At 46.9% G+C, this 24,615-nt stretch overlaps 1 protein-coding gene across 1 annotated transcript in view; it reads left to right on the forward strand.

Annotated features, from left to right (window-relative positions):
- Positions 1-279: 279 nt before the first annotated feature.
- Positions 280-24,615, forward strand: part of MEF2B (myocyte enhancer factor 2B) — a 56,045-nt gene continuing 31,709 nt past the window's right edge. Inside the window, exons 1-2 of the mRNA XM_029614442.1 lie at positions 280-415; positions 16,650-16,741. The gene's annotated coding sequence lies outside the window, so the exon portion shown is untranslated. The remainder of the gene's footprint in view (positions 416-16,649; positions 16,742-24,615) is intronic.

Consider the following 24,615-nt stretch of genomic DNA (forward strand, 5'->3'; position numbering starts at 1 on the left):
AAAGACCCCGACTAAAGAGCCAATCAACGGGCGCCGGGAAGCGGTGGGGGTGAGCCAATGTAAAAATCTTTTCCTGCTTTGAATTAGCCGAAGTGAGCCGGGAGCCGCGCTCCGTCAATCGCTGTTAGCTCTGGGTCTGCTGCGAGCAAACTTTCAGCCATTGATGTGGGGATTTCTTTCTTTTTTTTTTTTAACGTAACATTGATTAAGCTCCTCGGCGGTTCGTTGTCTATAAACAAAGCTCTTAAAAAAAACATTTGTCTTCTTTCCCCCTCTGACTTGCGAGTTTCTCGGCTTTCCATAGACCGGGTGTGACGCGAAGCTGCCATCGGTGCCCTCCGTTCCTGAGTCAGAGGATGCCAGAGGTGCACCTGTCTCCATCACCCAAAGTGCCTGGGGACCGCCGATCGATCAGGTGGGCAAAAATCTCTCTCCTGATCCGCCCTTGTCTGCGTGTGAAAGCCGATTGTGTTATTTTTTAAGCGGTGTCGTACCTGACTTTGGGCATGTCCTGGAAAAGCCAGAGGCAAATTAAAACTGTGCGAGAAGTGCTATATTGCTGCCTTTGAAATAACTGCTTTAGATCCCTGCATGTGCAAAAGACTAAAAGTCGAAACCAGAAACCGTGTGCATTCGGAAACTTATCCGCAGTAGTTTGACAGCAGATGGGTGTATGTTGTTTATTACCTTGGAATTCATTTGTTTCTGAAGAGGTCAAGCTTCAGGTTGGATGGATGAATGGCAGCATCCGTGTTTTTCCTGTCAGTAAGGTAAATAACTTTCTTTTAGTGAAAGAGACGGTATATGCAGAAGGTAGGTGTAAACATGTAAAAATACATCCATCCTCCCGCCCCCCTTTCTTTTGTCATAAAAGGGGTAAGGATCTTGGTTTTCAGTTTTTAATTTTTTTTTTCTCCTGGAAATGTATCAGTGTTTATTACATCAAGAACAAAAAGGATAATTACTTGGTCACTTTTTCCACTGATTTCTCATGTTTTCTGGTAATAAACATTGCAAAATTCCCAGGAAAAATAAAATAAAACCTGAAAATGAAGATCCCTGGAAATGGGGTAGCAATCTGCTGAATGAGCAGGAAAGCTTTTTAGAGGATAGTCCTGCGCTCCACCGTCCTGCTGGTGACATTATAATTGAATGAAGAAGCAGAACTAGGATTTGTTCTGACACTTTCTCTCAGCCTGTCTCACTGGGTTCTTGCAGGCATCGGGCAGATATCCACCCCGCTATCAAAAGATGTTTCCTCTTGTCAGATAGCTTGCTGAGGCTAATCCTTCACATGGTGTTCAGTGCCCCAGAGCTTAGATAAGTGTACGGCAAAGACTTCACTAACTAAAAAGCATAACCTCTGCTTTAGAGAGTCACTGGGGATAAAACTGGAATCTGTGTAGTTTATGAACCATCCCTTTTATTGGATCAGCAGGAAAAGATGCTCTGGAACCTGAGCTTCCCAGACCACACAAGGCCCCGTCTTCAGACAGGGCCTGTGTGTGGCTTTAAAACAACACACAGGTATGGCTACATCTTTTTTTGTTGTTGTTGTTGTTGAGCCAATAAAAAAAAAAAATTCTCCCAACCTGCAAAGACTGCAGTTTTCTGCTGGAACTCTTCCCCGGGAGCGTTCGGTGTTTATCTGTGGGCCAGTCCGGTGGATCGGTGGCAGCGCTGCCACAGGTCCTTGTGAATGCAGGGCTCCTGGCACTGGATCCCAACCCCAGTTTCAGGCGCAGGAGGTGCTGCTACCTTCCCCACCTTCTCCAAGAAAGAAAGCATTTTCTTTATTGATGCACATTGGAGCCTGCTGCTTATTCAACGTTGCTGGGTAAGTTTATGTCATAAATGCAAAATAACGCTAGGTATTTGCTGCCAAAACAAAATCCACACTTAATGGTATAGCTTTTTTTTTTTTTAATTAATTTAGCTCATTTATAGTCCGCTTTCTAGACTGTGTTCAGGACGGGTTACAACAAACAGATGACTGTTTTACTTTGGCAAGTGAGTGTGCTGTCATGGTTTCCTGACAAAGTTGTAGCGTTGCGTTTTCATCAGCTTGTGGTTGTCACTTTCAGTGTGTTGCTCTGTCCCGGCAGTGCATGACCCACCTGCCTTGCCCACAGGGTTGTATTTTTTGGTTTTTATCTCGTGTGGACCATTCAGCAACTTTAAGGCTGCTCATTATCAACGGACACAGGCCGACTTCTCTAAAAGAGGTTCACAAACCAATCTGCAGGCTCGTAGAACTGATCTTTTGGAAAATAGCTGATGGCTTAAAAAAAAAAACAAAAAAAAAAACCCAGGGAATTTTGTCAGATATTGTCAAGCTTCATATAGGGTGAAATTTGCCCAGTCCAAATGTGACTCAAAATATTTCACATGTCCTCAATCATTAATGCAACGTGCATCTCAATTTGAAAATAGGAAGATTTTTTTTTAGGGGCGACAGTTCACACTAAGGAGGCAAACTTCTTTCATGTGGCTTCTATAACCTTTCCTTGTGCACCTCCAACATGATGCACCATGTTATAAAGTCTCTTTGACACTTGTTAGCGGATTTCCTTTTTTTTTTTTTTCCAGTGCTTTCCTAACCTTTGAGGCTGTTTCTCCTTAGCGTTAATCTGCATTTTATATTAATAGAAGGGGTGGGGGGAAAGCCAGAAGGCTGGGCATAGTCCCACAAGCCACTTTTCAAGCCGCATAGCCTTCCAACAAAACTTCAGTACAGTTTATAAACTGCGGCTCTCTACACATAATGATCTATAAATTACTGAAAGAAAGTGCAGCTGATTTGGCTACATAAAGCAGAGGTAGCCGTGACGGTTGTTTCCACATTGTCTCACATGTGATGCGATGGAAACGTTTGGGAATCCACTGCAACAAACGGAGTGAAAAAAAAAATAGGATGGCCTGGTGCTGCCACAATGTTTCTTCTTTCCATTCAAAAATCTGCCTCTTTCCGCACTGCCCCACTCCCGTTTTTAGGAATTAACTGAGACCTGCTGAGCTGAGTGATGAAACTTTGTGCTGGTCGCAGTGCTGGGTCCTAGGCTTTCTGCAGGCCATGGTACCTTTTATTGGATTCCACCTAAGAGTTATCCAGAGGTGACACAATACATGACTTTTCCAGAGGCCACAGCGACACAGTTGATGATGGCAGAAAAAGACGATCGACCTGTCCAGTTTTCTCAGTTATTCCTGTCTTCCCAGGAAGGACATATCCCTGCTGCAATGGGCCACTTGTACGCTATCACTTCTGTTGGACACAGATCTAACAGTGGGATCCATGAGAAAATCATGGAATCAAGAACACTTCAAAACTTATCTCAGAATGTGATGCCTTTCAGAATTTTAATTCCATTAAACAATGTTTGTGCAATGAACGTAAAACCATTCCCCTCTGCTGTCCAACTGTCTTGCTCTGTACTTTTGAATGTCCCTGGGGTCATTCGATGACTCGCCCCACAAATCTTCTGGAATCCACTAAACTGATCCCGCTTTGGCCCAGGGTTGAGGAATCACTAGGTTAGCTGTATGGGTCCTAAATCCTGTTATGCTGCCTCACCTTGCTCCCTTATGCTCATGGTCTTTCTGAGGGGGTAATTTCCCATGGTGTCTCTGAGTTTCAAACTTAAAACCTCACTCCAGAACTAAAACCCTAATCATGGACCCCACAGAATCCAAAAGTCCACTCCTAGCCAATGGGCCAGATAGTCTTAGAGGTGAGGAACACTGAAGGAAGGAAGGAGAGAAAGAAACATTTTTTTAAAAAGTGTAATCACACTGGTACTCATCAAATTGCCCACAGCTGGGCTCTGGTTTGCCATGGACCTTCCTAATGCCTGCACCTCCCTTAAGTTGGCAGATAGCTGAAACAAGTCTTGCAGAGCCCTGAATGTCAGACTCTTCTAGGACAGAGGCCAAGTGTCTGTGTGCTAAGGACAGTAGATAATCGTGAGGGCAAAATCTCTCTGCCATGTACTTATGGAAGAAATATGAAAATAGCCGTATGCTCTGTTTCCTCAGTAGATATGTGGTTTCAGTATATGTGCAAGAAAAAAAAAGGGTTGGAGAGTTCTATGACAGATTCTGCTTATTAGGAATGCCTCTGTATTAAGGACATTGCCATTGGCCCCAGCAATTGTTTTACCTATTGAGAACACCTCAGTATTAGTAAGGAAAGGCTTCAGTGTGACTAGATCAGTCACGCAAGACCAGCACCTCACTATTGAGATGATTGGGAAGTAAAGAGCTGCCTCAAAGCTCCCTAAGCCCCCCCCCCCCCCCCCCCCCACCCCCCCCCCCCCCCCCCCCCCGAGTGGCTCACAAAACTTGCTAAATTAACGATAAGCCCTGATGAAGGAGATGGTGGAGGCAAAAAAGCATGGACTGAGGTAACCTGCACGGAGTGGCAGCTTCAGCTCAAAACAGCAGTGGTATGAACTCATCCAGTCCTCAAGAAAGCACTGGGGTAACCTGCACAACGTGGCAGTTACAGATCTGTCGGGCAGAGATAGCACTTTGAAAGGTTGGGTGAGGAATATGGGGGAAAGGGAAGGGGCTGTCGAGTTCCAGAGGGGAATTTATATATTGTATCCGTGCAAAGCAGGCAGGGTCTTCTGTACCTGCCGACATTTACTCTGTTACCATGAATTAGATTAAATCGATGAATCCTCAAAAGGGGATAAGCTGCTCAAGAAATGGCAGCTCTTTATAGATGACACAAGAGCAGCCAGTCTGGTCAATCCAGCATGGTTGGTGGATATGGAGTTCTCCAACTTCCTGAAGGATTTTCTGAAATAGCCAGACCCTGTTTAACTTTCTCTTCCTCGCGGTGACGCCAATCTCGGCAGAACATTTGGGGGGGGGGGTGCAAACTTTGAATTTAGATGTGCGCGTTTGTTCATTGCTTTGAAGCGTATTTTGCGCAGCCTTGTTAATGTGCTGCCCTCGGGTACCCTGCGGGTCAATATTCGGACAAACCTGAGGTTTTCTGAAATTGCTGCCCTCGCGGGCGGGTAAGTTTTTTTTTTTACCCGGAATAAAGAAGAGGTGTTCGGGGGACGGGGCCTTAAAACTTAGCCAGGTAGCGCAGATATTCAGGCGAGGTTTAGCCAGCCTGGCCGGCTCATGATGGAGGGCAGGTTTAAAGTTATCCAAATAACTGTAAATCTAAGCAGGACTATTCAGTGGGACTCGTTTCTCGCTGAATATCTTGGCTAAAGTTACTCAGACAACGTGCTGCTCGCAGCACCACTGAATATGAACCTCTCAAGACCTGCCATGTATAACCTGCTACCAGGGAGGAACCCTAAAGATTCTTGGTTTTTCGCCATCATTTTAAGAATAAAAAAAAAAAAAAGAAAAGAAAGTTAACAAAAGCTGCTTCAACCTTGCCTGCTGAAAGAGGCAGAAACACCCCCCCCCCCCCCCAAGCCGTGAGTGTGTCAGAGCAAGATATGGGGCTGCGGATCTGCTGAAGGAGAAGAGAGATCAAAGTTAAGTTTCTCACAGGTCTGGGGGCTGTTGCCCACGGGCTGCCTGCTCGTCGCTCCTTTTGGTGCTATGTCATACCAACGTCTCTTCTTCCACTCCCTGCCAGTTCATTGGAGATGTTTCGGAGTCTGTCCCTTTCTTACCAGGCCAGCTTCCCCCTCCCCCCCCAGGTTCCTGAGTAAGGCTGTTAGATTGGCTATTCTGGATTTTCATACAGCCAGAGGTCCCCCTACATATTACACCCTAGGATCTGAGAGAATAAAAGCCTCCTTTTACAGCCAGGGACAGCCTCAGAAATTCTGAGAGCATGCTGACTCTGGTCTTCCAGCGCTGACAGCAGCACTGTCTTTGTGGGATTCAGGGATACGGTTGTAGAAAATCTGTGGACATAAATATGCCATTGTAGCCTTGGGTGGTTCCTCTGTGTTTTATGACGGTTTTCTTGTGCACAAACTGCTTAAAAGACAGGAAACAGAGAGTAGGATTAAATGGTCAATTTTCTCAGTGGAAAAGGGTAAACAGTGGAGTGCCTCAGGGATCTGTACTTGGACAGGTGCTTTTTTTTTTTTTTTTTTTTTTTTTAATTTGACAATTTTTATTCAATTTATAACAAAATACACAGCCACATAAGAAGCAAACAGTAGAACAACTCAAAAGGGTAGGAGTACATTGACCCCTACGAAATCCCCTGAGCGTTATCCCCCTCCCCCCACCCCTTCCCCCCTGACAGAGTAGCAAAGTTCAACATAGAGACCGTCAGAGCACCTTACACAGGTCGGTGAGTATACCAAAAGGTAGACTGCAAACATAAAACGAGTTATGGAATTAATACCATAAGTGGTACAGAGCATCAGTCACTGAAAAATGGAGTAGGGCAGAACACGTATATACTACAGGAAGCTAATCAGCCCGAGATTGGGATGAACACCTTCCAGTAACGAATCCAGAGGTCAAAAAGGATTATGTCAAGCCTAATGCAATCGCAAAGGTTTCCAGGAAACGGTAAAGGAGGGAAGCCGGTGGTGTCTGGAGGCTGTCAAGTAAGCCAACCGATAATACAGGTGAAGTTTCCCCTTGATCTCCTTAAGGGAGGGGACGTCCCCCGATTTCCATTTGGCCGCTATGAGGCTGCGGGCAGCTACAAACACCTGAGCGCAGACTCTATGATACTTCTTGGGCACAGTGTCAGGAAAAACCTGTAGCAGTGCTGTGGTAACAGTAGGGCTCATGACTATGTCCAATAGACCACCCAACCAGGCAAAAAGTTCCCGCCATAAAGGAGCCAATTTAGGGCAGTGCCACCAAATATGCAAATAAGTGCCCACAGCACCGCAATCACGCCAACATTTGTCCTCGATATGAGGGTAAAATTTATGTAATTTGTCTGGGGTCAGATACCACCGGTAGATCATTTTGTAACAGTTTTCCTGGAGGTTAGCAGAGATCGAGCACTGTCCAGCTAGCTTCAAAATGGCGCCCCAGGTGGGAACCCCCAACTGCGTTTGTAAATCCACCTCCCATTGTTTGACAAAGGTGCAGTGCTCAATGCCTTGAGGAAAAAAAAGTTGGTAGAGTTTAGAAATAGCGCCCTTGAGAATATCACTATACAGAAAATAGGACTCTATGATGGATCGGCCCGGTCGAAGCAGGCCCTTCCGTTGCAGGGAACGAATATAGTGAGCAATTTGAGCATGGGCTAAAAAATTTAGAGGGGGTAAATTATATTTAAGCGCCAATTGATCCATTGGGAGTAAGGATCCTTGTGAGAGAAAATGTCCAATAGTAAAAATCCCTTTCTCCCGCCAACAGCTAAAATGAGGGGAAGTGCTTCCCGAGGGGAAACCCTTATTGAAAGCCAGGGACGTTTGGTAAGCATATGTAAAATCCCCCAGAAGGTACTTGCGGGTCTGCCCCCAGACTCGCAACGTGGTCTCCAAGGCCCAAGGAATGCAATGGACAGGGCTCCAAACATCGCGCGGCTGCCACGGCATGGCAGTGATCGCCATCGGGCCCACCATAGCCTGCTCGAGTCGTGCCCACTGCTTTGGGGAAGTAGTGCGATTAACATCTAAAAGAGCCCGCAGTTGTGCCGCCTGGTAATATCGCAGTAATTGTGGGACTCCCATACCTCCCTGCTGTTTTGGTATATGAAGAAGAGTACGGGGCAGTCTGGGGGGGCGTCGGCGCCATATAAAATCAAAAATCTTACGTTGCCAGTGACGAAGGGTGGGCGAAGGGATGTACACTGGTAGGGAAGAAAACATGTATAAGAATTTCGGCAGGACCGTCATCTTAACAATAGCAATTCTGCCGAGCCATGAATAAGAGCCGCGGTTCCAGCGACTCATTTCAATAGTGATCTTATCCACCAAAGGTGAATAATTCAATTGGAAGAGGTCCGGTATATGAGATGAGATTCGCACCCCTAAGTATTTAATATGGGATTTGGCCCATTTAAAAGGAAAACGGCCCTTGATCTGCTGCACAGTCTCCGCAGGCAGGTTAATATTAAGCAACTCGGACTTGTCAAGGTTGACCTTAAGGCCAGACACAGCACTAAAGGCGTCCAGCTCCTGCTTGACCCCGTGAAGGGAGGACAGAGGGTCTGTCAAAAACAACAAAACATCGTCTGCGAATAAAGACAATTTATACCTAGCGCCCCCCACTTCAACTCCCCGAATTGCCGATGAATTGCGAATTCTGGAAGTAAGTGGCTCCAAATACAAAGCAAATAATAGGGGTGACAGGGGGCATCCCTGCCTAGTACCCCTACCAATGCTAAAGGGGGACCATACCCAGAATTTACCTTAACCCTCACTTGCGGATGGTCATACAACTTTTGGATCCACTGTAAAAAATGTGGACCAAATGCCATAGTTTGTAAGGTAGTGAATAAAAAGGGCCAGTGCACCAGATCGAACGCTTTTTCAGCATCTAGGGAAAGCAGCACTGCAGGTTCCTTAGTCTTATGGACCCTCCACAGGAGATCCAGGACCTTACGGATATTATCAGCGGCCATACGATGTGGAACAAACCCCACTTGATCATTATGGATTAGGGAGGGTAGATATTTATTGAGACGGAGGGGCCAGGATTCGCGCTAAGATCTTGAGATCAACCATTTATTAATGAGATGGGCCGGTAGGAGGCACATTGGGTCGGATCCCTCCCTGGCTTAGGTAAAACTGTGATACCAGCCACATTAGCCTGGGGAGCAATAGAACCCTCTACTCGTAAGCTATTGAAGAATTGCGCCAACGGGCCAGCTATCGTATGAGCGCACTTCTTGTAGTAGATACCTGATAGGCCGTCTAGGCCCGGGGCTTTACCCGGTTTGAGGGTCTTTATAACCGATAAGATTTCCGCTTCCAGAATGGGAGCGTCTAAATCCTGGAGCTGGGCCGAGTTGAGACTTGGCAAGGACACCCCGTTTAAATACTGTAGGATGTGGTCTTGACAAATCTGCTCGTCCGCTAGATACAAGTGACCATAAAATCTAGAAAACGCTTCCCGTATCTCCTTGGAGGCTGTCAGCATGGTGCCCTGGGCGCTCTTAATTTTAGAAATATTATTACGGGCCATCTTGGCTTTCAAACTGCGCGCCAACAATCTCCCCGCCTTATCCCCACCCTCTTAATAGGCCTGTTTGGTGAGTTCTAGAGCATAAAGTAATTGAGCATTGTCCAGTTTATAGAGTTCGGATTTTGCTGCTAATAATTTTTGATAGCATCGAGGGGAAAGGGTATTCATATGTTCCTGGGAGAGAAGTTTAATGGCATGTAATAAAGCCCCCCTGGCTTTCTCCTTACTACGTTTGCACGCTGCCGCTCTAGAAATTAAGAGACCCCGAGCAAACGCTTTAGAGCAATCCCACACAGTGCCTGGATTGATATCTGGGGTACTATTAATAGTAAAGTATTCAGAAAGCTGGGACTCTAGTTTCTGTACAAAGGGAACATCTTGGAGGAGTGACTCATTTAACCTCCAAAAACAATCCCCCCTATCACCATCACTCACATCCAGATCCAAAATAATGGGTGCATGGTCAGACCAGGATATGACATCCAGGTCAGCGGTACGCACCTTGTTGCCCAATTGCTTATCCACCAAAAAATAATCTATTCGGGAATAGCTATCATGAGAGTGTGAATAAAAAGAATATGACCGGGAGTGAGGATGACGAGCTCGCCAGATGTCCATAAGGGTCCAATCTGTTATTAAATTCTTTAATTGTTTGCGTAATGACTGAGGAGTATGGGATTGTACCGTTGAGGAATCTAAACCCTGCTGCAAGGTGATATTAAAATCGCCACCCAGGATAATAAAGCCCTCCGCATGATTCAATAGCAGATTCTGTATATCCCTCAAAAATGGACTACGAGCCTGGTTAGGTGCGTATATCGCAACCAAAGTATATATCTGTGTACCCAGCTTTAGTTTCAACAACAAGTACCGCCCCTTGGGGTCCACAATATGGGAGATATATTCATAGACCAGGGAGGCTGAAAGTAAGATCCCCGTCCCAGTGTACTTGGCACCCTCGCCACAGCCCGCATGATACACATGAGGAAAAGATTTAGTCCCCAATAGGTGCCCATGCTTGGTTTTAAGATGCGTCTCTTGCACATATACTATGTCAGCCTTTTGACGCTGCAATTCCTGTTTAAGAAGGAAACGCTTTCTATACGTGTTTAGCCCTTTAACATTTAGGGAAACTATTCTAACCATATGAAAAACATAAAAGACCCCTTAAGCGAACAGTAATACTCTGAAATACCACACATGGTAATATAGAAACCTGACGGAGAAAACCGCTGAGGATGGGTCCTGGACCCCTGACTAAAAGCAGGGTAAGCCAGGAAGCCCAATGTGACATGAAATAAAACTCTGTCTCTGATGGGTTGAACATGAAAAGGGTCCGCTACCGAATCTCGCGGGCCCCAACCCCGGGGGGTACAAATGAACCGCACCAGCAGCCGACCACCAGCCCCCCCCCCAAAGCCCCTCAGAACTAGGCAATATATAGTAGTAGAAACAGCATATAACAGATAACTCATAACATCTGGGTGTGTTGACACAAAAATGCAATAAGGCACGAAATTTGCAAAGAGTGAGAAAAGTGGCAACCAGCCAAACCTCGCAGCCAAGAAAATTAGGCAGTCCCAACTAGTGGCAAGTACAGCAGCCGGTACGCCGGACTAGCTCCCAACCTGAGTGCTACGGTCTACAGCAAACCGGTCATCCTTGATCCGCTGGGGTTCGCACGACTGGGGTGGCCTGCCGCCGCAAACGTCCCTTGCCAGTTCCCGGTCTCTGCCAACGTGGGGTGGCGTCCGTGCGCATCTGCTTAGGAGCGTGCGCCTCAGTAGAGAAAGAATGTGCGAGGCCTGCTTCTTGAAAAATAGAGGCAGCATCTGCCATAGTTTTGATCCTATAAGAGATCCCCTTGTGCTGAAACATCAAAGCGAAAGGAAAAGACCAGCGGTACTTAACCTCCGCCTGGCGTAGTGCAGCTGTGGCCTCCCTGAGCTGATAGCGCTTTTGTAAGGTGGAGGGCGCCAAGTCGTTGTAAAAAGCAAGATGGCAGTCTTGCCAGGTCCACCCAGGGTGGGACCTAGCCATAGCGAACACCTCCTCCTTTTGCTGATAATTTAGGAATTTAAACACAATATCCCTTGGTTGGTTGTCCCTCCTCTGCCCCAGAGCCCGGTGTGCCCGCTCCAGCACAATCACTGGGTCAGGCTGTAACTCGCTCCCAGGCTATGTTCGACGAGGAGAGCCCTGCAGATGGCCGCCGCCGTTTGCATGCAGTCGAGAAATAAATCAGTCTCAGGCACTCCGCGAATGCGGAGGTTGGACCTCCGAGCCCTGTTCTCAAGGTCCTCGATTTTTTCTTGCATCAAATCCACAGTAGATGAAGCTTGCGTCTGTTGGGTAGCAAGGGAGGCCAGGTGAGTACTCTGGTTATCGAGTCGGACGTCCATGTCGTCCACGCGGTGACCCAGCGAATTAAAATCTTCCTTTAATTCTGCCATGCTGGCTAGGAGATCCGTTTTATGATTCCTAAGGTCCATGCGGATCTCGCAGAACCAGGACCTGATCTCCGACCTCGTGGGAATGTCTGGGTGCAGGCCGCTAGTCACCCGGTCTGCTGTAGTATCAGCTCCGGAGTCCGTCGCGGGCGTCTCCTCCAATTCATCCCGCTGCTGTAGGGCCTGCTCGCCGCCATCATCCAGGGGAAAATCATCAGGGAGTTTGCTAAAAGAAAACCGTTTAAGATCAGCGGCTTTTTTCTTCGCGGCCATTGGTATCGCAATCCCCGCCAGATTTTTATCGTTTCGTGCAAAAAACAGATCCAGATGCCTTGCAAAAGTAAGCTTATTGAGGGCTTAGGGAAGGAGCACGGCTAGCACGCGACCATCTCGTAGCGCAGCTCAACAGCGCCCCCCGGACAGGTGCTTTTTAATATATGTATAAATGATCTGGAAAGGAATACGACGGGTGAGGTAATCAGATCTGCAGATAATACAAAATTATTCAGAGAAGTTAAATCACACACGGATTGTGATAAATTGCAGGAGGACCTTGCGAGACTGGAAGATTGGGTGTCCATATGGCAGATGAAATTTAATGTGAACAAGTGCAAGATGATGCATATAGGGAAAAATAACCCTTGCTGTAGTTACACGATGTTAGGTTCCATATTAGGAGTTAACACCCAAGAAAGAGATCTAGGCGTCATAGTGGATAATACTTTGAAATCATCGGCTCGGTGTGCTGCAGCAGTCAAAAAAGCAAACAGAATGTCAGGAATTATTAGGAAGGGAATGGTTAATAGAATGGAAAATGTCATAATGCCTCTGTATCGCTCCATGGTGAGACCGCACCTGGAATACTGTGTACAATTCTGGTCGCCACATCTCAAAAAAGATATAGTTGTGATGGAGAAGGTACAGAGAAGGGCAACCAAAATGATAAAGGGGATGGAACAGCTCCCCTATGAGGAAAGGCTAAAGAGGTTAGGGCTGTTCAGCTTGGAGAAGAGACGGCTGAGGGGGGATATGATAGAGGTCTTTAAGATCATGTGAGGTCTAGAACAGGTAGATGTGGATCGATTATGTACTCTTTCAGATATGTATGTATTTATTTATTTATTTAACATTTTTATAGACCGACATTCGTTGGTAACATCAGATTGGTTAACATAGAACATTAATGTAGCATAATGTGGCTTTACAAGGAACATAGGTTAAAACAAATAAAATTTGGAACAGTAGGGTAAGATAACAATGCTTAAGTTTAAATGCAACAAAATAACAGTAAAATTATATAACAAAGAAATTAGGTTATAGTTAAGTTGTGGGAGAGTGGTTTAATAGTTGAACGTTAATTGAATTGCGGGGAGGGGGGTTCACAGGGATAGGTGGAGGATGTATATGAATGAGGGAGGAGGTTGGGAGAGGTAAGGGGGGGATTGAGGGGGCAGGAGTGGAAAATCTATTGTAGAGTTTTAATTATAGGCTTGCTTGAATAACCATGTCTTGAGTTTTTGTCTAAATTTTTGGGGGCAGAGTTCTTTTCTTAAGTCAGTTGGCATGGTGTTCCAGAGTGCTGGTCCAGCAAGAGAAAGAAGGACTAGGGGGCACTCTATGAAGTTAGCAAGTAGCACATTTAAAACTAATTGGAGAAAATTATTTTTCACTCAACGCACAATTAAGCTCTGGAATTTGTTGCCAGGGGATGTGGTTAGAGCAGTTAGTGTAGCTGGGTTTAAAAAAGGATTGGATAAGTTCACGGAGGAGAAGTCCATTAACTGCTATTAATCAAGTTGACTTAGATAATAACCACTGTTATTACTGGCATGAGTAGCATGGGATCTTCTTAGTGTTTGGGTACTTGCCAGGTTCTTATTGCCTGGATTGGCCACTGTTGGAAACAGGATGCTGGGCTTGATGGACCCTTGGTCTGACCCAGCATGGCAATTTCTTATGTTCATGCTCTCAGGCTCACAATTAAAAGCAGTGAAAGTTTTCAAAAAATTAGCAAAAATTTGTGAACATAATTTGGTGCTGACAGATGCTTGTCAAGCAGTGCTCACAAGCTTACTTCATGTCAAGGTGCAGTTCAGTCCAGGACTTCAGACCCATTGCACCACATTCTGCTCCCAATGGGGCTAATTGACTATAGCAGGGGTCCTCGAGGGCCATACACCAGTCTGATTTTCAGGATATCCACAATGAATATGCATGACATAGATTTGCATACACTGTCTTCATTGTATGCCCAGCCATCTCATGCATATTCATTGTGAATATCCTGAAATCCTGGCCTGTTTAAGGCTCTCAAGGGCCAGAGATGGCCATCCCTGCTCTATGGCAATGCTTAGACCATGAGTAAAAGTTAAAAAAAACCCCAGACTGCACTACGTTCTCATGATGGCAAGCTGTAAAGTCACCAATATGGTGTTCTCTGAGAGCTCCCCTCCTTTTAAGCAGTGCCAGGCCATTCAACCTTTGTCTAACGTTTGTAGGTTACCTGCGGTGCTGTTTTGGGGTTTTTTTTCTCGGGACAGGCTGATTCAGTACTGGTTTCGCCCCGTGTCGTGCCTGAACCTGTGGTTTCCTTAGGAAACCAGGACTGCAAGCGCAAGCCATGGGGTAAAACTGGGTCAGCCTGCCTTGAAATAATGGACCCTGCTGCAGACTCTAGATGGCGTTTTATTTATTTGCTGGCCTTCAGTCCCTTTTTGTCCTTTTGAGTATCGCACACTATCTTTTCCCAATCGTAATCCAGTGCAGAACACCCAAGGGCTTATTGGAGACAGTGAAAGAAATTCTGCCAGGCCACTGACACTGTACGAGCAGGGTGAGGGATCATTCAGCTGGGGACATGACTCTTTCACTTCTATTCATGTTGCTGTAAACAAAAACAGGCAGGGGAAACCTCTACTAAATCAGCATCCCCCCTGTGCTTTTTTGGATTTGTGTTTCAGCCAAGAAGGGAACTGAGTGTCTAAAGAGTGTTTGACAGTTCCTGCTTTGTGGTGCTGTTCTCATATTCAAAGTGGAGCAGTGGAGCTCATTGTAGGGGAACAAGGCAGGTCTCCCTTAGCCCTACCTGCACAATTACAGTCTGAGGACAAGGCAGGTCTCCCTTAACCCTACCTGCACAATTACAGCCTGAGGACAAGGCAGGTCTCCCTTAGCCCTACCTGCACAATTACAGTCTGAGGACAAGGCAGGTCTCCCTTAACCCTACCTGCACAATTACAGTCTGAGGACAAGGCAGGTCTCCCTTAACCCTACCTGCACAATTACAGTCTGAGGACAAGGCAGGTCTCCCTTAGCCCTACCTGCACAATTACAGTCTGAGGACAAGGCAGGTCTCCCTTAACCCTACCTGCACAATTACAGCCTGAGGACAAGGCAGGTCTCCCTTAACCCTACCTGCACAATTACAGTCTGAGGACAAGGCAGGTCTCCCTTAACCCTACCTGCACAATTACAGCCTGAGGCAAGGCAGGTCTCCCTTAACCCTACCTGCACAATTACAGTCTGAGGACAAGGCAGGTCTCCCTTAACCCTACCTGCACAATTACAGCCTGAGGAAAGGCAGGTCTCCCTTAACCCTACCTGCACAATTACAGTCTGAGGACAAGGCAGGTCTCCCTTAACCCTACCTGCACAATTACAGTCTGAGGACAAGGCAGGTCTCCCTTAACCCTACCTGCACAATTACAGTCTGAGGACAAGGCAGGTCTCCCTTAACCCTACCTGCACAATTACAGCCTGAGGACAAGGCAGGTCTCCCTTAACCCTACCTGCACAATTACAGCCTGAGGACAAGGCAGGTCTCCCTTAACCCTACCTGCACAATTACAGCCTGAGGACAAGGCAGGTCTCCCTTAGCCCTACCTGCACAATTACAGTCTGAGGACAAGGCAGGTCTCCCTTAACCCTACCTGCACAATTACAGTCTGAGGACAAGGCAGGTCTCCCTTAACCCTACCTGCACAATTACAGTCTGAGGACAAGGCAGGTCTCCCTTAACCCTACCTGCACAATTACAGCCTGAGGACAAGGCAGGTCTCCCTTAACCCTACCTGCACAATTACAGTCTGAGGACAAGGCAGGTCTCCCTTAACCCTACCTGCACAATTACAGTCTGAGGACAAGGCAGGTCTCCCTTAACCCTACCTGCACAATTACAGCCTGAGGACAAGGCAGGTCTCCCTTAACCCTACCTGCACAATTACAGCCTGAGGACAAGGCAGGTCTCCCTTAACCCTACCTGCACAATTACAGCCTGAGGACAAGGCAGGTCTCCCTTAACCCTACCTGCACAATTACAGCCTGAGGACAAGGCAGGTCTCCCTTAACCCTACCTGCACAATTACAGTCTGAGGACAAGGCAGGTCTCCCTTAACCCTACCTGCACAATTACAGCCTGAGGACAAGGCAGGTCTCCCTTAACCCTACCTGCACAATTACAGCCTGAGGACAAGGCAGGTCTCCCTTAACCCTACCTGCACAATTACAGTCTGAGGACAAGGCAGGTCTCCCTTAACCCTACCTGCACAATTACAGTCTGAGGACAAGGCAGGTCTCCCTTAACCCTACCTGCACAATTACAGCCTGAGGACAAGGCAGGTCTCCCTTAACCCTACCTGCACAATTACAGCCTGAGGACAAGGCAGGTCTCCCTTAACCCTACCTGCACAATTACAGCCTGAGGACAAGGCAGGTCTCCCTTAACCCTACCTGCACAATTACAGCCTGAGGACAAGGCAGGTCTCCCTTAGCCCTACCTGCACAATTACAGTCTGAGGACAAGGCAGGTCTCCCTTAACCCTACCTGCACAATTACAGTCTGAGGACAAGGCAGGTCTCCCTTTATGAGAGGAGCCTTTCAAAACCGGCTGCGTTGGAGCAGGACAGGGCACATATTGAAACATTGCACGACAGTAGGTAAGGCCCTTTAGTCCCAGTCTTACTCCTGGTATGATGCCACAGACCCCAGCTGATTGCTGGCTTTAGTCTGACTCGTCAGATTTTAAAGATTAATCATTTTCATGTTTTCTCGCTGCAGTGCTTTTCAAAGCCAAAGTTATTAAATGAGAGCTATCTTCTGTACCTCTATCTCAGGTATTCCTGTAACCCAGGTACATGGTGTGTGATGCCACTGAAGATATGATATGTTCTGAAGTGTAAAAAAGGAGAGCACCTTAATTCAAAAGGTAAATGGATAAATAATTTTGTGTTGTCTTTTTTTTTTTTATTTAAAATAGTGGCTGCATGTCCATGAAACTCATGTGCTGGCTTCCTCATGGCACACCTCATTTATTTATTTATTTTATTTATTTGCAGATTTTTATATACCGGGGTACGTAAGTAACATCACCTCGGTTTACATTCAAACTATAATTCAGCATTGTTCCACAGTACCCCCTGTTATTCCAGTACTGAGACCTCATACAGAGCTCTGCCAAAACACCTCATTCCTGCCTTATAGCATGCCCAGCTATTCTAATACCGTGGCAACTACAGACAGCTCTAGCAATGCATCTCTCTTTCTCCCTGCAGCCCTCCCTTCTAGTCCAGTACCGAGGCACCCCAATATACCCAGATCTACTAACGCCCTGCAGCTCCCCTGCTGTTCCAGTACTTACCTCCTCGGGCAGCTCTGCCAGTGCACCACAATGCTGAGCGGAATCTCTATTAAAAAAAAATACATATTTAAGTCAAACATCTTAGTTTTATTTCTACTGCTTCTTTGTAAGGAGAGGAGAGGAAGGAGAAAGTAAAGAGAGAGAATGCATGTGGCAGAGAGAACTCTGCACGCAGTTCCTAGCAATCAATGTAAATTTGTCAAATGTTGCTGTCATTTTTTCCAACTTATGTCACTGCAGGGTAGAGTTTGAATGTACTTTTACGAGTGCCAGTATGTAGGAGGTGGAGTTGTATGTGCTTTTACGAGTACTAGTACGCGGGGTGGAGTTGTATGTGCTTTTACGAGTACTAGTACGCGGGGTGGAGTTGTATGTACTTTTACGAGTACTAGTAGGCAGGGTAGAATTGTATGCACTTTTATTTTGAAACATTTTATTGCAAGCAAGAATAAAGAAACTAGGACACACTGATGGACATGGAGTTCTAATGTACACCAGGTCAATCATAAACATCAATGACAGCTTTCATTTACATTATGTACCCCCCCCCCCATCCCCTCCCCGCCCCACACATCCTTCAAAGCCCACCCTCTAACAGACTCATTCCAAAGTTCAACCATAAAGCAAAGAGAATAACAAAGAAAAAGAATAACAGCAACATATGAGCTGATTAAATCATCCCTTATGAACATAATTACATACAGCATCAGGTATAGTGTTTTATATACTTTTGCGAGTACTAGTATGCGAGGTGCAGTTGAATGTGTTTTTATGAGTACTAGTACATGGGGTGGCTTTGTATGTGCTTTTACGAGTACTAATAATCAGGGGTGGAGTTGAATGTACTTTTATGAGTACTAGTATGCAGGGGTGGAGTTGTATGTAGTCTTATGAATACTAGTAAGTGGGGTGGAGTTGTATATACTTTTACGAGTACTAGTAAGCAGGGATGGAGTTGTATGTACTTTTACGAGTACTAGTAAATGGGGTGGAGCTGTATGTACCTTTACGAGTACTAGTATGCAGGGATGGAGTTGTATGTACTTTTACGAGTACTAGTATGCAGGGGTGGAGTTGTATGTACTTTTACGAGTACTAGTATGCAGGGGTGGAGTTGTATGTACTTTTACGAGTACTAGTATGCAGGGGTGGAGTTGTATGTACTTTTACGAATACTAGTATGCAGGGATGGAGTTGTATGTACGTTTACGAGTACTAGTATGCAGGGATGGAGTTGTATGTACCTTTACGAGTACTAGTATGCAGGGGTGGAGTTGTATGTACTTTTACGAATATTGGTATACGGGGGTGGGGAGACCATTTACGTGCATTCTTTTTTGATTTTTGAAAGTATGTGCACATAATTTTCAAAGTGGACATACACACACATATAAATCCACTGTGAAAATTCAGGCCGAAATCTGCAGGTATGTTCTACATGTGGACTTCAGCCCTCCCTCAAAATAAAAAAGAAACTGCTTCTGAAAATCATTTGCTCTTTTCTACCTTCTTGTTTTTTGAAGTTCTTAAAAAAAAAAAAAAAGGAGCATGCCAATCTTCGAAGTCTATAAAGGGGGGTAGGAGAGAAGCTATGCATGATGGCTCTCTGATGAGAGCTGGAGTGGCTGTTGAGAATTAGAGGTGGACTTGGGGTCCTTTGTGGGGGGAGGCAGGATATGAATATTAGGTTATGTGCAGAATTGGAAAGGTGGGTGTCAGTGTGACATGGGTGAGGACCCTGGGGCTGAAGGGAACCCAACCCACCGCCAGTGGATTTGCCCAGAGCAGATTGTAAGCTGCATTGAACAGGAACTGTCCTTCTTGGTGTGTTTGCACAGCGCTGCACAGGTCGTATAGTGCTATAGAAATGTGTAGTAGTAATAGTAGTCGTGGCAGATCCTGGATTGCTCGCCTCACAAAGCCCCAAGATCTTCAGTCATCTCTGCAGATGTTTAAGCTGGGCTGGTTCTTAGAAGCTGCTGTGCTGAAGAAACCTTTGCTGATTTAGTGAAGCCACAAATTCTCAACAGAGCACCCCCCCCCCCCCCAGCTGGAATCAGTCGGGGGGGGGGGGGTTGGGCATTCCTTCTAGTGCCCCCTTAAATCTACATTCCTCTCCAGACTGTACCATGGCACAGTGCCACGTGAGGAACATTGCAGGACTCCATTTTCCAAAGTTCCACATTATACTCTCAGGAAAAATTCTTTGCACCTGCCACAAACCTTTGACGTGGCCCTGGGAGAAGCCTGGATTGGTCGCACTAATAGGAATGTACTGCCACAGTCACCCTAAGTGAAATGTTTGTACGAGTACCTTACGGCAGAGCTTCCCAAACTATGAGATGGGTTCAGTTGGGGGTCACAAGTGCCACAGATGGCAGTGCTCTTTGGGCTCCAGAAGCCCATAGCATTAGTGTTGGAAGAGGGGCCAGTGAGCCACCAACATGCACTCAAAGGCCCTGCAGTGGCTCCAGTTCCTCCTCGTGCTGGGCTTCCTGTTAACACAGAAACAGATGTGAGGGCTGGGCCATGCAGGGGCCTTTGAGTGCACTATACTGTCTTCCATTACTAATGCTGCTGCTGCTGCTGCCTGTTGATCACCATTGAGTTTGGGATCAGCCAGGAGGGGAGGGGGAGGGAGGGCTGAGTGTACATAGGCCTGTGGAGATTGCCAACTCTCTGCTCTCCTCACCCACCACTGAATAATATACCCAAGAGAAAAATGTTGCCCCTGACATCAGCCTGCCTTCTCTTCCCACCAGCTGTCGTTCACCTTTGCCCTGAGGCCCTGAGGAAAATATTGCCGCTGGCCCAGGCCCCAGGGGGTTGTTTAGAGGAGGGGCGGTTTGAAGGGAGGGATCAGATGCAGGAGGGGTTTGAGGGTTGGATCGGCTGACAGGTATTGGCCGTGGAGGGTGAGACGATGACTGAAAGAAGATTGGAGGATGTAAGAGAAGAGCTGGGGGTATTAAGAGGGCATCAGCTGAGGAGATATGAGAGAAGGGTTGGAAATGAGGAGGTGAGGCTGGAAGATGATAGGGGATGGAGGATGAGAGTGAGGAGGAAATAGGGGAGGGAGGGAGGGGATGACAGAGGATCAGCTGGGGTTTTAGGAAAGGCTGGGGGATGTGAAAAGGGCAGAGGAGTTGGGTTGGGGAGGTGAGAGGAGCTGGGAGATTTAAGAGGGAATCAGCTGAGGGGCGGAGGAGAGAGGGGGCTCACTGGGAGGAGGTTAAGAGAGAGAGAGTGAGAGTGGAGTGATTGTTGGACGGGACTGCATCCCTTGCTAATTTATTTTAGTCATCTTCTGGGCCATGTGACTTTTCTGGTGCTAAATTGGGGTCCCATTGGCTAACGTATGGGAAGCCCTGGCTTAGGGTGTGCGATGCTTGCTGGATTTTATTGGTGTACTGTGCGGGATTTCAGTAGGGTATGCTACAGAAATACTTCCTGCCATAGGGACAGGTGTCAGTTTGGCCCCGCGAGATCACTAAAAAGTTACTTCGGGAAATCATCCCCCCCCCCCCCCCCCTTCCTGCCCAACACCGTTTGCCTCCCTCCCAGATGTTTCTGCTAACGTCACACTGATATATCTGCAGAATTAATGCTAGTGAATGTAACAGAAGCTCGGCTCCAACTCATGGCCCGGCCGTACCTCGGGGCTGTTATTTTCTGCTGCCTTTTACACCTGCCTGTGTCTCGCTGAAGCCCAGGTTTAGGCCTAGGGGCACCAAATCTGCAGACTAAAGAGGAGGCCGGCCTCGGCTTTCTCCAAGGGCCCATGTGCTGGCACAGCTTCAAAAGGGGGGCACTGCCCCGGCACACTCTCTGCCTGTGGGCGATGAAATCTGCCGTCCTGCCCTGGCCCCCCTCCTCTCTACAGGACTCGGCGGGCCAGGCCACCTCTTCTGCCGAAGGACTCGCTCCCTGCTGCCACTTTAAGGAGAGGGTGTTTTTATTTCCAAAAGATTTAATCGTTCAGCAGCACCGCCGCTCGCTGCAGGGTACCAGCCAGAGAGAGAGAGAAAAAAAAATCCAAGCATGGAAACATTACATGCCTCGGCGGGATTTCACGGCCTCCCAGGGCACCGTGTAATTAGAGCCGCAAATAGGAAGTTTAGACGCTTTTGCTGTGATGTAAATGACCCATAAATATACACTAATAAATATTTTCTGATAAAATTACCCAGTAAACGCAGCGCTGAATAGACACCGTCACTTTTTCACTCCAACCGAGAGTGTGTGACGGTCGCTGTGCATGTGCACGAGGGTGAACGAGACAGCGCGTGCTCACGGGCCTCCTGCCACAGGTCCCTACGCAGGGGCAGCCGACAGCGTGGTATGCAGAGCCCCAACTAGGGTCATTTCTGTAGTGCTGCCAAGTGTACGCAGCGCCGCACCGACGCGCAAGAGAGAGACCCCAACCCTGTTCCATGCACTGGCCAAGCAGATCACGCTTGCATAAAGGGAGGGCCATTAAAAAAAGAAAAGCTGCAATCCTTAAATACATAAAAGCATTAATCAAAGAAAAATGTGGGGTTTTGAAGGGTTTTATTTTTTTTAACTCGACAATGAGGTAAGGCAGGAATCATAAGAATGCATCCTGGGTGCTTGGGTTTATTTTAATGAGAATGTCTGTAATCACAATAATGTGCCATCACAGTGTGGCACTGTACCATCATTCAGGAATGGGGAAAAGAGGGATTTTAAGATATGGACACACACACACAAACCTACACACACGTACATCCACACACACACATCCACACACACACAAACCTACACACACCCCCTAACACATACACCTACACACACGTACATCCACACACACATACACCTATACATACACACCCACACATAACTCACACACACACACAAACACATACATACACCCACAAAATTCGGCAGCCAATAATCCCAACCAAAAGAACTCAAAGGTTCTCCTCTTTCCTCAGCCCCATTCTCTTTCTTCCTGCCCCCAGTCCCCCTCCTCTCTCCCCTACCACCAGCTCCTTCCTCCTGTTCCCAGGTCTCTCGTCTCCCCTTTTAGCACCCCATCTCTCTTCCCTTCCTCTTCTCCATTCAGCCTCTTTCCTCCCTATACACCATCCCCTCTGCCTCTCACTCCTGCCCCAGCCCCCTCCCTCTATCCTAAACTCACCCTCACCCTCAGCCCCTTCTCCTTTTCCCTGCTCCCACCCCCTCCTCTTGCTTTCTCTCCCCTCTGCTGCCACTCCTCCCCGTCTTGCTCTTTCTCTCTCCCACCCCACCTCCTGCCCCCCCCCCCCCAGAAAGATGATGGCAAAAAAGACTGTCTGACCTATCTAGTCTGCCCATGGTGGCAGAAAGAGATTATAAGGCCAATTTAGTCACTTTCTGTCTCTCCAACTGCTGGTGGATAGTGATAACTGCTCCTCTCCCGGCCTCCTAGAAACAAGACAGGTATGGCAGAGGTAGCAGTGGAAAAAACACTCCAGCACCAACAAGAGTGAAAGTCCAGGTCCAGCGAAGTCCACGGCAAAGCAGGTCATGGCAGGGCAAGAGAGAGAGAGTCCAGGTCCAGCGAAGTCCAAGGCAAAGCAGGTCATGGCAGGGCAAGAGAGAGTGTAGGTAAGCAACAAACGAAAGGATGCCACAAGAGCGTCTTTTTCAAATTTTAATCAAGGAGACGTAAAGAATCAAGTGAAATTGCCCGACTCTGGCCGAGTTTCGCCACATATGGTGGCTGCCTCAGGGGCTACAAACAAACATATAAAATGTTTAATAACATAAATAGTAAAAACATAAATAATTAAAAACACATCTAAATCAAATCATCAGAAAACATAAAAACCAATACTTAAATAAATACATAAATAGATAAATTTATAATGACAATGGGACCAATGAAATAAATAAACTGAGACAATAAAATCAACAATAAATGAAATATAAAATGAAATAAAACACAACATCAGCAGATAGTACCTGAATAATCAGAAAACAGGTACTATCTGATTCTTTACGTCTCCTTGATTAAAATTTGAAAAAGACGCTCTTGTGGCATCCTTTCGTTTGTTGCTTACCTACGGTTTCACTGGATCGCCTACCCTGTTGTTTTTTAGGGCAAGAGAGAGTCCAGGTCCAGCGATGTCCGAGGCAAAGCAGGTCATGGCAGGACAAGAGAGAGAGAGAGTCCAGGTCTGGTGCTGAAGAGATTTGCAGCAAAGAGGCCCTGCATATGTTAATGTTCCTTTTTTTTGTGCAGCTTGCTAATGGCAGAAGTTACTTATAATTTCCACCATGAATAAGCTGCACAGAAAGGGGAGGACTGCAGCTTTCTTCATCAGGTAGCTGCATGGGGATAGAGGAGCAGAGAGAAGTCACCATGGGGCCGATGCAATACATTTTGTGGAAAGCGGGCGCTGACTTTTCAGCGCCCGCTTTCTTAGTGCACGCATGGTGTCCACATGGGGAATGCCATGCAATATGCAAATTAGGGGGGGACGCGCTAGCAACCCTGCGGCAGCTGCCAGTTATGAAAACAGATACCGAATTTACCGGCGTCGGTCTTCATAACTCGGCGGTCTGCCAAGGTATTTTTTTTAATTGAAGTACCGATAAGCATTTATTTTTTTGAATGCGGAGTGAATGAGTAATAGCCTCCTTCATGTGCATTTGCATGTGATGAGCGCTAACTCATTCACTCCGCGTCGGATGCGCGTTAAATAGGCGCTAAGCCTCCTATCGCCTTAGGGGGTGGATTAGCACCTATTTAACCTGCGTCCGACAGCAGGTTAAACAGTGCGCTCTGCTGAGCACAGTGTATTGCATCGGGCCCCCATGTATGGAAGGATAAGTGTTGTTAATTTGCCCATCCCATTTGCCTAAAGTTGGTGGGGCCATGGCCCCTGTGGCTATCATGTTCCAATGCCTGTGCCAGTGCTTGACATAGTTTGTTTTCAGAAGGGGCGCATGAAGCTGGCTGCTGTGTAGGGTTAGGCAGGGAGAGGAGAGATTTAATAAGTCCTTTTATTGTCAACAGTGTGAAAAGGAAAGGTGAAGTTATAAAGCACTCTTGATCTTACTGCTTATCATTTCTAGAGCGCTATTAAATGTGCATCAAGGTGAATTTGAAAAGTCCGGAGCGCACATTAATTAGGGGCTGCGCGAATAAGTCGGGCTTGCGAATGACGAGCGGATTTAAAAAGCCACCTGGGATGTGCACACATAAACTGCAGCGCGCCCCTCTTCGAAAGGGGGCGGGGCTGGGTGGGACTTGGACATTTCAGAACGGGAACCAGAGATGTGCGCGTGCCCAGATCCCCTGCTGCATAGGTTCATTTCTGCTGTGGAGGAGGCGTACGTGAGAAAATAAAGAAAAAATAGGCAGACCTGCGGGCTTTTAAGGGTCGGGGCTAACTGGGGGAGTGAAGGCTATTAAACTAGGGCAGTTTGGAGGA

The sequence above is a fragment of the Rhinatrema bivittatum genome, chromosome 8 (assembly GCF_901001135.1).
Source record: "Rhinatrema bivittatum chromosome 8, aRhiBiv1.1, whole genome shotgun sequence".
Lineage (NCBI taxonomy): Eukaryota > Metazoa > Chordata > Amphibia > Gymnophiona > Rhinatrematidae > Rhinatrema > Rhinatrema bivittatum.